We start from the raw sequence: 16,135 nt of genomic DNA on the forward strand, positions 1-16,135 counted from the left end.
CAATCGTGAGAAAAGGGTATAAAGCTGTACTATAGATCAAATCGATGCATACTTGAAATAAGTGCTTGAACCCAACGCTCGTCCTGTGTCTAACTTTGGGTGCCGACATCATTTTGTTGCTATTATAAAGGATATTTATTGAGGTTCGAAGTGAGAGCTGGTCGTAGGATGAACCGAGCACAGTCCTCTCGCTCGAGCTTCTGCTGCGTGCTTGATGCTGCCGATGCTGCTGACTCTGCGCCGACATTCGTCATCTTCCTTACAAGGGCCCCGCGGAAATAAAGGAGCCATCCTGGCGAGTTAGTCATCCGGAAGGGCGATAGAATGGTGATACGGCCTGAACGTGAACGACTTCGCGGTTCCGACGTCGCATGTCGGGCGGCGGCGTGAGCGGCTCAACCAGGTAGTTAACGGGTGATGTTCTCTCGAGAACGCGGTATGACCCGTCGTACTTGGGAAGGAGTTTTGAAGGGAGCCCAGGCGTGCGGTGTGGCACTAACAACCAGACGAGGGCGCCCGGGAGAAAAGTAGGAGTCGAGTTCTGGGCGTCGTGAACTGCTTTTTGGCGGTTCTGGTCGTCTGACGTGAATTGGCGGGCCAGCGGGCGACATTCTTCGGCGTGTCTGGCTGCTTCCGAGATCGGCAGGCATTCGGATGGGTCCGGCCGGTAGGGCACAATGGTGTCGATTGTGTGCGAAGGACGACGGCCGTAAAGAAGGTAAAAGGGTGAGAATCCGGTAGTGGCCTGAGTCGCGGTCTTGTAGGCCTAGGTGACAAACGGAAGAACTAGGTCCCAGTTAGAGTGATCAGGTGAGACGTACATGGCGAGCATGTCACCAAGGGTTCGATTGAAGCTTTCCGTGGTACCGTTAGTCTGTGGGTGATAGGTAGTGCCTTTACGATGAACAATAGCGCATGCAGCAAGCAGTTGTTCGATGATTTCAGATAAGAAGGCGCGGCCTCTGTCGCTTAAAAGTTCACGTGGACCTCCATGACGAAGGAGAAAACGGCGTAGCATGAAATTGGCGACCTCCTGTGCTGTAGCATTTGGTAGAGCAGCAGTCTCCGCATAACGTATTAAGTGGTCTACCGCAACGATGATCCACCTGTTGCCGGTAGGAGTCGACGGAATTGGCCCGTAGAGATCTATGCCCACGCGATCAAATGGTCGGGATGGGCATTGTAAAGGCTGGAGTTCACCGGCGGAGTTGTGCGGTGGCGCTTTGCGGCTTTGACGCTCATGACAAGAGCGGACGAAGTTGCGGACGAAGTTGCGAACGAAGTTGCGAACGAAATTGTACATTCTCCGCCAGTAATAGCGGTGTCGAAGTCTCTCGTAGGTCTTGAAGACTCCCGCATGGCCACACTGAGGGTCGACGTGGAACGAGGAGCAGATCTCTGTCCGCAAAGTTCGCGGAATGACGAGTAACCATGTGCGTCCCTCTGGGGCATAGTTGCGTCGATACAGTAGCTGGTCTCGAATCGCAAAATGAGGAACTTGGCACCGAAGCGTTCGAGACGCTGGAACTTTCGACGTATCCGAGAGATGTTCGAACAGAGATGCACTCCAGGGATCATTACGCTGTGCAGCAGCGATAGTGTCAAAGTCCAGAGATGACAATGTGCACTCGCGGGACGAGTCTTGACTGGCCTTCGGGGGAAGCGGTAATCGGGATAGCGCGTCAGCGTCGGAGTGCTTTCGCCCGGAACGGTAAACCACGCGGATGTCGTATTCCTGAATTCGCAATGCCCAGTGGGCAAGGCGTTGGGTCTTTTAGCGTCTTTTAGCGCTAATGGGTCTTTTAGCGTCGACAGCCAACATAGTGCGTGGTGGTCGGTCACTACGTCAAAAGAGCGGCCGTATAAATATGGGCGAAACTTGCCAAGCGCCCACACAATGGTCAAACACTCCTTTTCTGTTACGCTGTAATTTGTCTCCGCCTCGGTTAATGTGTGACTCGCGTATGCGACGACGTATTCTGTGTGGCCAGGTTGTCGTTGTGCTAACACAGAACCAAGGCCTACACCACTTGCGTCAGTATGAATTTCGGTTGGCGCGTGAGGGTCAAAATGGCGAAGAATGGGTGGCGTCGTGAGAAGACGGCGCAAGGTTGTGAAAGCGTCGTCGCACTCTGGAGACCATGATGAGAGATCTCTTGAGCCACCAAGGAGCTGCGTGAGAGGTGATATAACTGACGCAAAGTTTCGAACGAATTGGCGAAAGTAAGAACAGAGGCCGATGAAACTGCGTAGCTCTTTGATAGTGGTAGGTTTTGGGAACGCAGTAACCGTACGTGGCTTCTCGCGATCCGGGAGAATGCCCTCCTTTGACACGACATGGCCTAAAATTGTGAGCTGATGAACAGCAAATCGACATTTCTTCAGGTTAAGTTGCAACCCGGCGTTGGTCAAGCAAGTGAGTATGTGCTGGAGGCGGAGCAGGTGCGTCGCGAAATCAGAGGCTAACACCACAATGTCGTCAAGATACCAAAGACATATTTTCCATTTGAGGCCACGCAGAACATTATCCATCATTCTTTCGAATGTAGTAGGTGCGTTGCAAAGTCCGAAAGGCATGACGGTGAATTCATACAAGCCGTCTGGTGTAACAAAGGCAGTTTTCGGGCGATCTGCCTCTGCCATCGGAGCCTGCCAGTAGCCTGACCGCAATTCCAGCGAAGAAAAGAACTCGGCTCCCTGCAAACAGTCCATAGCATCATCGATGCGTGGTAATGGGTAGGCGTCCTTCAGTGTGATCTTGTTCAACCGTCTAAAATGAACACAAGCGGATGGAACCGTCTTTGTGACGAGTACCACGGGAGAGACCCATGGGCTCTGTGAAGGTTGAATGACACCTCGACGAAGCATGTCATTGACCTGTTCTGTAATGACGCGACGTTCCGTAGCGGACACGCGATATGTTCTTTGTCGCAGCGGTGAGTGAGCGCCAGTGTCGATGTGATGCTCGACTGCCGGTGCACGGCCAAGAGATGTGTGCGCACCGTCGAAGTAACGGCGGAAGTGCTGAAGGATTGCGAGAAGTTGGGATCGCTGCGGATGCGTCAGATCTTCGGCGATGAATGGGCTGAACACATCTGTCCATGCTGAGTCGGCTACGGAGAGGCACTCAGTTCATGAACGGCACTAGAAGGCACTTCGTCGAGGACGGAGACAATTCGTGTTGAATCAACCGACTCGACGTAACCAAGGCATTCGCGGCGGAGCAGTGATAGCTGCGATGAAAGATGATTGTAAATGGGCATCGTGCTGACACCGGCGGCGAGGTCAGGAGCTACAAAGGGCAAAGGAAGTGCTTTTCGGGTAACGAAGTCATGAGAGGGCATGAATAAGACCGTCCCGTCGGATATAGCACTACACGAGACTGGTACGAATGCTGAAGAGCACGGGGGAATACAGGTGTCTTCTTTCACGAGAAGTTTAGCGGCAGGATGAGCATCGACCGAGGCCAGGTCACCAAGGTGGGAAAGTTCAATCTCGCTTGTTCGCAAGGAAGCCATTTGGCTTAATCCGTATGTAGAAATCACATCGAGAAAATCTTCACATTCAACTTTCCTTGAGCCGCCTTCGGCTGTGCCCGTCCGCCAGTTTATTCCAGGGTAATTAAAGTCACCCGCAAGAATAATAGGTGAGCCAGGAAATTTGTTACGCACAAAGGTTAATGACTCGTTTAGCAATTTAATAAACGTGTTCCGTGAGTCAGGCGGACGGTAACAAACCCCAATGGCACAAGTTACACATGAAAGCCGGAGCATGACCCAAAAAATTTCAATACCAGAACCCGTGTCAAGTAGGCGCGCATGGAATTTTTTGTTTACTGCAATTATAACACCACCGCCTCGCGTTTCAACCCTGGCTTTTTGAAACGAAACAAAGTTTTTAGAAAAAGATAATTCTTTGTCGGACACATCGCACGACAGCCATGTCTCTGTTCCCAGTATAATATCAGCAGAAGCAGGACTCGGCAAACACACAAAGGTGATCCTGTTTTCTGAAAAGACTTCTAAAATTTGCAACAATTATGGACAGTTTTTTGTTTTCTGCAGCGTTGTGACGTCAGTTGCCATTCGTCGGAGCTGCGTGTCTAGGAATAGGGACCACTTCATTGCTTGAAGGGTCGACCGTGAAAATACCGTTACCCATTATAAGCTTGTCGGGAACCGAGGGGTCGCAGCGGAGCGCCCGAACAAGAGGACCAGCTCAGCAGGCTTTCAGAACGGACTAGCGCGTGCCGTGCTTGCGCCGCTGGCACGCGCCGCCCAACTTTATTTTTCTCGTCAGTCGCAGCCGGCCCCAAGGCGCCGGCCGAGAGCGCAGACCTTAGCGTTCCCGCTTAGCAGCGTCGGTGGGCGCTACAGGGCCCCCCGCCTAGACGGAACGGCGAAATGTACTCGTCGACGAGGAAGAGATGGGGCTGTCTTGGTGTCGAGCATATCGACGGATGCGCCAGCGACATCCGCGGGGAGCTCCTTGGGAGGCGTTTCGACGTAGGCTGGTTTGAGGCGGTCCCGCGAAACGACTTCTTCGCGGCCATTCAATAGGATGGTGGCGGACTTCTGCGTCTTGTGGAGGACAAGGTATGGTCCGTCGTAGGAGGGTGTAAGAGGCGCCTTGATAGCGTCTCGTCGGAGGAAGACGTGGGACGAGGACTCAAGGTCCGGGTGCACAAAGATGCTGTGGTCCGATGACCGAGGTGGTACGGGGCGCAGGTGGCGCAGGTGGCGCAGTCCTGTAGGCGTTGGAGGTACTGTAGCGGCTGGGGCGAGGGAGCCGAAGAAACGAACAAGTCTCCAGGAAGCCGCAGGGGTGCACCGTAGACGAGTTCGGCCGCTGAACAGCCAAGGTCGCGACGAAGGACGGCACGTAGGCCGAGAAGCACCATAGGAAGGTGGTCGACCCAGTGCTCTCTATCCAGGCGCGCAGTGAGTGCAGCCTTGAGCTGGCGATGGAGCCGCTCAACCATGCCGTTGGCACAGGGATGATATGCAGTGGTACGGCAGTGCTTAGTGCCAAGCAGGCGGTTGAGGGAAGTGAAAAGTGTGCAGTCAAATTGCCGGCCGCGATCAGTTGTCACGATGCTGGGGCAGCCGAAGCGGGAAACCCATGCTGAAACGAAGGCTTTGGCGACCGTTTCCGCAGTGATGTCCGGAATGGGCACGGCTTCGGGCCAACGGGTGAAGCGGTCGATCATTGTGAGAATGTAGCGACAGTCGTGAGAGTGAGGAAGTGGTCCCACCAAATCAAGATGGACGTGGTCAAAACGGCAGCCAGGGGGCAAGAACGACTGTGTGGGAGTCTTCGTGTGGCGGGTCACTTTGGCGGTCTGGCATGCGAGGCACGAGCGGGCCCACTGGCGAACATCGGTGTTGATGCTTGGCCAGACATACCGCTGTGTAACGAGGCGCTGCGTGGCTCGGACGCTGGGATGGCAGAGATGTCATGAAGTGATTGGAACACCGCACGACGGAAGGCAGTCGGAATGAAGGGGCGAGGTGTAGCCGCTGACATGTCGCACCAGAGGGAGCCAGGCACAAACGGGTGAGGAACGAGTTGTAGACGGAGGGAACGGGGATGGTCACACAGCGCTTGCAGCTCGGGGTCTTCCATCTGCGCACGAGCTAGACCCTCCCAATCCACAGTCGATGTAGAAGTGCCGAGGGAGGTGATGCGTGAAAGTGCGTCAGCTGCCTCGTTGTCGGTGCCTTTGATGTGCCGGATATCCGTGGTGAACTCCGATATATAGGCCAGTTGACGAACTTCACGTGCGACGTACTTGGAAGAGTTTGTACGGAAGACATACACCAGAGGCTTATGATCGGTTAGAATATAAAATGGCTGGCCCTCCAAGAAGTGCCGAAAGTGCTGGATGGTGGAGTAGATGGCGAGCAGCTCGCGGCCAAAAACGCTGTAGCGAGTCTCGGCAGGTTGGAGCTTCCGAGAGAAGAAACCCAGTGGGCGCCACTCGGAGCTGATTTTCTGCTGGAGAACAGCGCCGATGGCCACACTGGAAGCATCCACCATGATGCGGGTTGGCACGTTAGTTCTCGGGTGTACGAGAAGTACCGGATCGGCAACGGCTTGTTTAGCAGCCCTGAAAGCAGCGTCACCTTCGGGAGCACAGGAAATCACAGCCGAGGAGCCCTTGGTCGTGCGAAGAAGGTTAGTCAGTGGGTGTAGAAGCTCAGCGCAGTGCGGAATGAAACGAACGTCGGGAGAAATTCACTAGGCCGAGGAACTCACGCAGCTGGCGTAGGGTAGTGGGTGCTGGGAAGTCTTTCACGGCCTGGACGTGAGAGGGCAACGGACGAATCCCCAGCTCCGAGATGTGGTGGCCCAGAAACTCGAGCTGGGAAGATCCAAATACGCATTTCTGGGGGTTGACAACCAGGCCAAATTGTTGAAGGCGTTGAAAGAGTTCCCGGAGGTGACGCTCATGATCTTGTGGATTGGGACTCGCGACGAGGATGTCGTCGATGTAGACAAATACAGCCGGGAGGCCGCGCGTTACCTCGGCAATGAATCGTTGGAACGTTTGAGCTGCGTTGCGTAACCCAAAGGGCATGCGCACATACTCAAACAGGCCGAAGGGTGTAGTAATGGCTGTCTTCGGGATATCGGCCGGCTCAACGGGGATTTGGTGATAGGCCTTGACAAGGTCCACCTTACTAAAGATTTTGCATCCCTCCAAATGGCCTGTAAAATCTTGGATGTGTGGAAGGGGGTAGCTATCGTGGACCGTGTGAGCGTTGAGCGCCCGGTAGTCACCGCACGGACGCCTGTCACCCGGTTCTTTCTTGGGCACCAGATGAAGCGGGGAGGCTCAACTGCTGGACGACGGGCGAATAATACCTAGCTGGAGCATGTGCTCGAATTCCCGTTTAGCAATGTCCAGACGCTCACCGAAGAGGCGGCGCGGAGGGGCTGCGACAGGTGGACCACGCATGACAATGTGGTGGGTGACGCTGTGCTTGGGAGGCTGATTTAAATTGCAGGGCCTTGTCACCTCAGGGAAGTCTTCGAGGATACAAGCATACGGGCAGGTTGGGATCAGCGTGCGGATGCCGGTGGGAGCGACAGCCGACAGAACGCCAGGGATCGAGAGGCGCGTCTTGCTGTCAATCAGGCGATGGCGGCGCATGCTGACGTCAAGGTCGAAATGAGTCAGGAAGTCAGAACCGAGGATAGGCTGATGGACGTCGGCTACGATGAAGACCCACCGAAATGTGCGCCGCAGGCCTAGGTCGAGAGTGAGGGACCACAGACCATACGTGGCGATGGAAGTAGAGTTTGCCGCGCGGAGTGTAGGTCCAGGTGACTTAGAAGCGCGGTCACGCTTGGAGGACGGCAGTACACTGACCTCGGCACCCGTGTCTACAAGGAACCGCAGGCCGGAAATGCGATCCATGACTATGAAAAGGCGGCCGGGTTGTAAGGCTAGGTCACATGCCGCCGTCAGTGATCTCGTGGTGCGTTTCCCGACCATTCGCATGGGGACTTGCACTGACGGGCGCGGTGCTGGAAAGTGCGATGGTACCAGCAGATAGGCGAGCGTCGAGGACTGCGCGAACGGCGACTGGTCGGGGAAGAAGGACGGCGGCTGGGACATGAGGTGGAGCCGCGCTGGTCATGGGAGGACGTCCGAAGGGCGTCGATGGAAACGGCGAGCTGGTCGATTCGGGACTCTAAGCGGGCCATGGTTGAGTCCTGTGGCGTTGAAGAGAGGGCGGCGACTGAAGGAGAAGTCGCGTCGTGGATTCGATCAGCGAGCTGGGCGAGGCGGTCGAGGGTCAAGTCCTCTGTAGCGGCCAAGACAAGGCGGGTGGACTGTGGTAAGCGCTGCAGGAAGAGCTCCCTCAACAGCGCATTGTTCGAGTCGACGTTGCTTGTGCCCAGGAGCTGTCGCATGCTGTTGAGAAGCTGGGAAGGGCGGCGATCTCCAAGGTCCTCGGAGGTAAGCAGCTGCTGGATGCGCGCGCTCTCAGACGCCGTCCTTGCTTATCAAATTGTAGTTTATATTTCTCGTTCTGCAGGCTATTCGCACGCGCGAAATCACGGAGCGTTTCCTTGATCAGTTACATTCGCGGTGAAAAACCTTCCTCGATCCAGACGCGCGGGGCTACCAGGTCATTTAGTTTGAAAGCGCTTTTTCAGGATATTGCTTTTGTCTTTGAAGTTCAGAAATTTCACCACCACAGGCCGAGTGTGATCGGGTTTACGTTGGCCGACTCGATGAGCTCACTCTATTTCACCTGGTTGAACGCCCTGGTTTGTCGTGACAAATTCAGAAATCAGTTTTTCCGTAGTCTGTTCAGGAATAACCTTGAATACGAGGTTGTTTTGCCTCATTCGATTATTCAGGTCATCCACTAAGAGATTTGCTTCTTGAGTCTGTTTCTGCTCGATGCTCTTCAACTGCACTTGAGATTCTTGAATAACAGAGCCGACAGCAGTAACACTTTCACTTAGGTTGTCAACAGCCTCAAGTCGTTCCTCAATTTTGGAGAGCCGCCTTTTGACGTCTGTCAAAGTGTGTGGATGCCTTTAAGTTTATTCGTCACTTCCTCGTGAAATCGATCGTTCGACACTGTCAGTTCCTTCCCCAATGTAACAATTTGGTCAACCTTATCCGGACCCGGATTTACCTCAACGTCACCCGCACGAATTAGTAAATGAGCAAGCGAAAAAATAGAAGCACTAGGCGACCGCCCACAAAGTAACGCCGATCAAACGAACAGGACCGGAGCCATACAAGGCTACATGGATCCGCAATTTTTCTCGGTTGAACGAAACAGCCTATGCGGGCGCGGTAAGTGCACAAATCAGTACCCATAACTAATCAATCAATGACTGTGGACACAATGGGGAATTGCAGCCAGTCAGCGAGAAAAGAGAACTATCAAGAGACACATTGCTACAGACTCATCTAGAAAAACAGCACACTATTAGCTCGAAGCTTTGGGCTGCAAATCCCGCTCGGTCGGCGTGGGTGATCCTTTTTACGGGTCAGCTAACTTGGGGGCGCTGCAAGCGACGAGCAGTAACTGCACCGCTGTAGTACTGATTGTTCCAGATGAGATGGCAATCACAAACCACGGCACGAGGTAGCAGGGTACGTGTCACGCTGGACAGCAATCCGCAGAACCGATGATTCAGCCGACGCCGCTAAACCCAACGCTGCGCACACCGGTGCACACCTGAAGGCAGTCGGATCCTAGAAAAACAGCACACTATTAGCTCGAAGCTTTGGGCTGCAAATGCCGTTATTACTTCGATACTGCCACTGTGAGAGCAATTACTTCAGCATATTCCATAGACCTATCCTACTGTATTGCATCTTGGGGTAACAAGTACGTTTCATATGTAGAACCTAGTATACTTCGTCAGAAAAGGGCATTGCGATTTATGACTTTTTCTGATTACAATGCTAAATCAATGCCGCTGTTTCAAAGTTTAAATGTACTGCCTTTTAATTTATTACTAAATTTTAAGACAACAATAAGTACTCATTATAGCATAACCACTAACTGCTTGTCGAGTGCATCACATTTTTTATGCTCGAGAAGCAATACACGCAGCGCACTTAAGGGAAATTTGCTCTTGCCAAAAGTTAATAATGCATATGGACGGAGAAGGTTAAACAATACTGGAGCACTCCTGTGGAACAACTTGCCATCAAAAGTAAAACAAGCCAGTTTTTTCATTGTCATTGGAATACCATTATCATTCACTACTGTTATCTGTTGAGTCATTTCTAGTGTACAGTTCTTAGGTCCAAATTGCTTTTTGTGGGTTTCTCGTAGCTATTAGTAGAAGCACCCTGCCTTTTGTTTATAAATGCATATTTATGTGCATAATATTTATTTACACTTTGCCGTATTGCCATTGTGATTGTGAATACTAACTACCATGGAGCCCAACTAGGTTTGAGCTAAGGATGTTTTGTGCAATATTTCATGTGTACTTTTCCTATTTGAATAAACTTCAACTTGAAATTCGCTCGGGAAAGTACTCGTCGTCGACGTGTCGATTCTAGCGTGAGGGCTTCCGGAAAGACCAGGCGAAACGTCAGCGTCGCCTTGCCCTCCCGGAACCCTACAACGGTGCCGCACGCCTCAGCAACGCTAGTGCCAACTTCCCCGATGCGACGACCAGGTTACAACGCGAGTTTCTCAACGGCAAGTTCGGAGCCAGCTGCGGTGCGTGTGACCGATTGGGGGTCGAGCACAACGTGGTACTGGTCCGTGCAGTTCGTTCGGAGGAACACCGTAGAAACGCACGACAAGCTTCGCTTACCCCCATTTCCTCGACCGGATAGGGGCAGATGATTTGTTTCGTAATGAACTATCCAAGGTCACTGTGCAGTTCTCAAACCCTACAGAAGTGGAATGAAGCCAACCTCCTGCAGACGTTGTCAATATACGCCACCTTAAAAAGCCTCCGTGCTTGCTCTGTTTAGTCTGGGAATTTTGTTTGTGTATTCAGTTAGCGTTATGAACAAATATAACATAAATTTCTATAGAGGAAACTCTTCTGGCTTAATTCATGTCCTTTAAGTAAGGGTTCCAGCTAGGCGAAAAGTTTGGCTCATGCGAATCCTTGCGCTCTTTGCATCTGCGTTAAAAATCCGATTACCGATCACGAGAACGGCTGAAAGATCAAAGGAAGCTATTTGCTTAAAAACTTTAGAAATACGTTGTCTTATAAACTGTGAGCAATGTGGCGCTGATGTCGACTCACATTCTTCTGGTAAAACCATGGAGGATAGAAACAAATTGGAGAGGCCCTGACGCCACGTTTTTGAAGCCGAAAGTGCTGTCATGTTGGTGTGCCATCTCCCTTTGCGCCTCCAATCAGCTCGCCGGAGCAGATAGCCACGAGCAGAGCGCGAGCTTTCAACTTACATTGTTACCAGCCGCCGGAAGTGTGTGCGGCCGACGCGGGTCAAAACAATTAAAGCATACAGACCTTCTGTAGCAGTTTTAGTGAAGAAGACGCGCTCTGTGTTTTTCCGTGGCACGTTGAAGAAGACGACGAAGACCCGCGCCGTGATTGCTTGAGTGTATCTGTTGCTGGCTGACACTCACACTCAAAGACGCAAAACACAACTTTCAAGCTTACACACCACACTCCAAAGTCCGCTTTACTCGCGAACAAAATGTGCTGCGAGAAAGAAAGCGGCGGAAAATTATCTCACTTTTCAGAGGCCGAAAGCATCAGCGAGAGCTTGAGGAGCGTAGTTGCTATGGAAACGTTGACGTTTGTGGTACCAGTCCCCATGTTCCTTTGCGAAAAACAGCACGTGACTTCCGCCACACTTTCTCCAACACGTCCGTGCTGGCCGGGGCCTCGCCTGCGCTACCTCACGCACTTTCCAGGGCTATCTATCTATCTATTTATCTATCTATCCTAACGTTTTCCCTCCTACCTGGGCAGTCATTGGTCGAGTAGGTAGTGCATCGGACTGCTGCGCTGAGGTAACAGGGTTCGAAACCAACAATCGGACCAGTTTGTGTCACTGAATAAGTGGAAATGTGTACATACGCGCCGTTCTTCAACGTATCGCTTTCGCCCCGACATGAGTCACTGTAGACGCGGGACTGGGTAGGTGCCGCTTTTCGAAGAAACTCTTCGCCGCCGACTCGGAGTACTCGGTATGAGCCATTCGGTCTGTGCTGGTCTCTAATGAGCCTATTTGATGTCAACTTGCGTCACTGATTATGTGCCACTAGGTGTATTACGCTCTTCAATGAATGACTTTGACGCCGACTTGGGTAACCAGATATGGGCCACTGGGAAGAAGTCACTCTGCAATGACGAAAAAGACATCCTTAAATTTATCCGATGCTGAGCGGAATAGAACCCACGTCACAAGGGTTCCTCAAGGACAGCAAGCCGACGCATTAGCAGGCAGCGTCACAAATGCACTGGGTGTGTGCCGCTGTTCAAAGAACCTCTCACCAAATTGGGTTACTGAGTATATGACACTGAGTGGGCAGAAAGCGAGGGAACAATTCCCAGTGTTAGAAGGCACCGGCGCGCCACGCTTCTCGTCTCGAAAGCTGCGCGTGGACTTCTCTACAGCGCCCCTAGATGGCGTAGCATGTCGAGAAAGAAGGCGAGAGAGGAGTCCGGTTGCCGCATGACGCGATTCTCAGCGCACACACCACCATTCCATGCATCTCGGAGGCCACCCACGGGCTTCCCGACGGCGGCGCTGCATTGCAAAGAGTGTTCTTAGTGAATCGGCGAAAGAGGAGGCCAGCAGCAGTACAGGCCTCACACATAACTCGTTTCGACGGTGGCCATACGTCGTGTCGGTACATTTATTCAATGCCAACGCATTGTCGTCGCCAGTGATCGTGAGATGGGTGCTGCAGGAATTTTTAAATGCGAAGCAGCTTATGGTCGCGGCTATGTCACTCCCTCCCTCCCTCCGCCGTGCGGCGTCCACACCCCTACTGTTCATGCGCATCCTCCTCTCCTTGTCTCATCTCCTCTCCTCCCCCACCTCTCCTCACTTTGTCTCATGTCCTCTCCTCTCGGCATTCCTCCTCTCCTCTCCGACGCTCCTCTCCTCTCCGGATTGCGGAACGAATGGCAACACCTGCGGCTCCGCGCGCGATAATGCGAAGCGGCTTAGGTTAGGCGCGACGGTAGGCGCCCTAGGGGGAATGCTATCTTGGACGTTGTGCTGACCACTGAACCCGTCAACGTGTCTGTTCATGAGTTAAATTGCATCAGTGATCACAATGTCCTCCATTGTGAATACGAGCTAAAGCGTAAAAAAGAGTACAAGAAAAGAAAACAATTTATGATTATGCCCGCGCAAATGTTGAAATGATCACCAGCGAGCCCTCGTCTTTTTGTGGTGAATTCCTCAGTGGCATGCATGATCGTGATAGCAATTATAACTCGACGATTGTTTGTAGCAAGCTGACTGAACTTAAAAGTACATTCCGAAAATGCAAATAACTCTGTCTACTGGAAGCGCGTGGTTCACCTCTCATGTAAGGCGCTGTATTAATAAAAAGAAACGCTCTTATTCAAAAGCGAAGCTGTCGACATCTGTTGATGCCTGGAAGTGCTATTGGGAACAGTCAAAGTTATGCAAAATCGAAATTGAAGCAGCTAAAGACACATTTTTTAACCATGATATTTCCTGCATGTTAGCAAACAACACAAAAAAATTTTGGAAATTAATAAACCCCAAATCGTCATCATCCTGCTTCATATCCATAACGAAAGACAACGAGTTCCTTCCACCATCAGAGGTCGCTACTGCAATAAGTTCTTTCTTTTGTTTCGTTTTCACGAGTGAACTTCCTGTTCCCGCCAATATTGACGTCGGTTCTGTTACCTCCATCATGAATTATATCATAATCACTCAGAAGGGCATAGAAGCTGCTATTGATCGTCTTTCTAACAGCTCAGCTCCCGTCCAGACGGAATCTGTCCAAAACTATTAAAAATAACTAAACCAGTGATATCCCGCATTTTCGCTTGTCTTTTTCAACAATCTGTTGATTCAGGATGCGTACCTGACGGATGGAAAATATCTCAAATAATTCCAATCTTCAAGTCCGGTGACCCTTCATCTGTCTCTAACTACAGACCCATTTCACTGACCAGCATTCCATGTAAACTACTAGAACACATTATTTCATCACCAATTATGAAACACCTAACAGAGCACAATCTTCTTTTCATTAACCAACACGGGTTTCAGCGGGGTCGTTCATGCGACACACCGTTATTCGAGCTAGTCTTCGACTTATACCAAGCTATTAATGACTCATCACAAGTAGACGCCATATTTATTGATTTTGTGAAGGCGTTCGACAAGGTAGCTCATAACCGTTTATTAATGAAACTTCGCTGTTTTAATATAAATAGTAGGACCACTAACTGGATTATGAACTTTTTAACTAAATAGTACCAATTTGTAACTGCTAATGAATTTTCTTCTCCGCGATCCCTAGTTAAATCAGGGGTGCCGCAGGGCTCTGTATTGGGACCTATTTTATTCCTGCTTTACGTTAACGACATCAGCAGTAACATTAAATCGACAGTTACACTATTTGCAGATGATTGTGTAATTTATAGATGAATAACTAACCGTTCCGACGCTGACACTGTGCAATCTGACCTCGCGAAAATTACGGACTGGTGTCGAAAGTGGCAAATGGAAATATATGTTTCAAAAACTAAGGCTATTGCTTTCACTAGAGCTTCTATCCTAACCCGCAGCTAACCGATTACTCGATGAACGGCATTGCTATTGCTCATGCTGACACAATAAAATACTTAGGAATTCATTTTTCTTCAAACGTTTCGTGGAATCAACGCATCGATGCGATTACTAGCAGCCCGTGCAAAACCCTTGGCTACATCAGGCGTAACCTTTACTCGGCAAACCAGTCCACTACATTATTAGCGTACACGACGCTGGTTCGTTCAAAAATGGAGTACGCGTCTTTTATTTGGAACCCGCATCAGTCGTACGTCATAAACAAGCTCGAGTCAGTCCAAAACAAAGCAGCCCGCTTCATTACGAAAAATTACTCACGAACGTCCAGCATCACCAACATTAAACATTCTCTAAATCTTCCCTCTCGAGAAAATCGTAGACTCATAGCACTTGTTTCCCATTTTCACAGGCTTTATCACTGCAGGTCGTCTTTCAGCGCATGCCACATCAGGCCCACCCATCGTATCTTCCCGCGCCTTGGTCATCCCTTTAAAGTGCATCCCGTTCTGGCGCGCACTAACTTCTTAAGTCATTGGCCTCTCTTTCTCGCAATATATGACTCGAATGAGTTACCAAATTAAATCTTATCCATTCTAAGTCATGATGATTTCCTAGCAAAACTAAAAGACTCTTTTAAAGTACGCACATAGGCTTTTCTTGCTCAGTCGTTCAATTGTGGTCTAGTGCTTTTTTTTGTCACTTCATTTTTTTTCATAAACATATTTTGGTGCTCCTTGTGCACTTGGCTTTGTTTTAGGTGAGCACCAAGTTCCTTGTACTGCTTATTTTCTTATTGTTATTATTATTTTACATGTATTTATATTTTTTTATGGTTACATGCTGTATTTGCTGTTGTCTGTACCTATTTTAACAAGGATATTTCTTTTGAATTACTCATTCTAAGTAACCTTGATTTTGTGTTGCACCCCTTTTAATGGCTATAGGTGTCTTGAAAGTTTAGGATGTGTTGTTGTAACAGCTTTTACGGTTTCTCTTAGATTTTTTTTCGTTTGTGTTCTTGTTTTTATTTTAACATGCATTACCTGTTTGAATGCGTCTACTGTTACTTAATCCAAAATCAAAAAAGATGGCTGACTAATGGAGTAGCACACGAGGAATAAGGATTATAAACAGGGATAAGGTGCCTCAGAAAGGCTGGCCAACGTTTCGATAGGAGGACCTATCTTCGTCAAAGGCGGCCTCGTCATCCTCGGCGGGTTAGTTTTAAAGGGTTAGTGGAGTGACGTCACGTCGATGTCCGCTGTGGCTGTCTGTAAAGGGAGAGACTGAAAAGAAAATGAGCGCCGGCGCTTGACTGGCTAGGCGCGGTTTCTAAGACGAGGGGACAAGAGCGGGAGAGCGAGAAAGTGGCAAAAGAAAATTATTAAAAAAAACCTTCAGAGGGGGTTGGGGGAGCGAGAGGCGAGTGAGCGTTCGGAGGAGTCGTGGTCGGCGTGCGTTTGGGGTCCCTGAAGAACCGGTCAGTGTGCAGGTCACAATACGAGTTGAAAGCATGACTTGAGTAGCGTAGCATCAAGGCATCGGGTAATTTTGTGGTTGACAGGGAGCAACAAGCTGCTCCCTTTATCGTTATTTTCCGCTGGTTCTTTGTGCACCCATAAACTGCACAGTGCTTGCCTGTAGCCTTTTGATGAGTATATATGCCATTATTTACGAGCGTAAGTCATTCGAGACAAAAATAAACGGAAACATCGAAGGAAAGCTACCACTCCGCAATGCAAGCGCAAGGCAAGCTCACAGTCCAGACCAAACAGGCAACACTGACACATACTCTCCACGCCAGACGGTCGGAAGCGCCCTCGTGAAAACGTCTATACAAGGCGCGCGAGCGTGTTGGCGCCGGTTCCA

The sequence above is a fragment of the Dermacentor silvarum genome, chromosome 3 (genome assembly GCF_013339745.2).
Source record: "Dermacentor silvarum isolate Dsil-2018 chromosome 3, BIME_Dsil_1.4, whole genome shotgun sequence".
Classification (NCBI taxonomy): Eukaryota; Metazoa; Arthropoda; class Arachnida; order Ixodida; family Ixodidae; genus Dermacentor; species Dermacentor silvarum.